General features: G+C 41.6%; 1 pseudogene; it reads left to right on the top strand.

Annotated features, from left to right (window-relative positions):
• LOC117800699 overlaps nucleotides 1–357 on the top strand; it is a 467-nt pseudogene extending 110 nt beyond the window's left edge.
• The last annotated feature ends 6 nt before the right edge of the window (nucleotides 358–363 follow it).

The following is a 363-nucleotide window of genomic DNA, read 5'->3' as shown; positions in this document are numbered from 1 at the left end:
ATGGTCAGTAGGACAGAGGGTAACATTGATGATTCACTAATGGTGGAAATTCTTCCACTGAAGTCCCTGGCAAAGGTACTGGAAGCACAGTAATCACTGATGTTGCTATTGTCATGAACCATCACTTGTAGGAAACCGGCTTCACAAAAGAAGCCTACAAGAAGTACATCAAAGATAACATGAAATCAATCAAAGGCAAACTTAAAGAACAGAGGCCAGAAAGAGTAAAATCTTTCATGACAGGAGGTGAGGAACAAATCAAACACATCCTAGCTAGTTGCAAAAATTACCAGTTCTTTATTGGGGGAAACACGAATCCAGATGGTGTGGTTGCTCTGCTGGACTGTTGTGAGAACGGTGTGA

The sequence above is a fragment of the Ailuropoda melanoleuca genome, unplaced genomic scaffold (genome assembly GCF_002007445.2).
Source record: "Ailuropoda melanoleuca isolate Jingjing unplaced genomic scaffold, ASM200744v2 unplaced-scaffold74899, whole genome shotgun sequence".
NCBI classification, from domain to species: Eukaryota; Metazoa; Chordata; class Mammalia; order Carnivora; family Ursidae; genus Ailuropoda; species Ailuropoda melanoleuca.
This window is presented reverse-complemented; position numbering and strand designations above follow the sequence as displayed.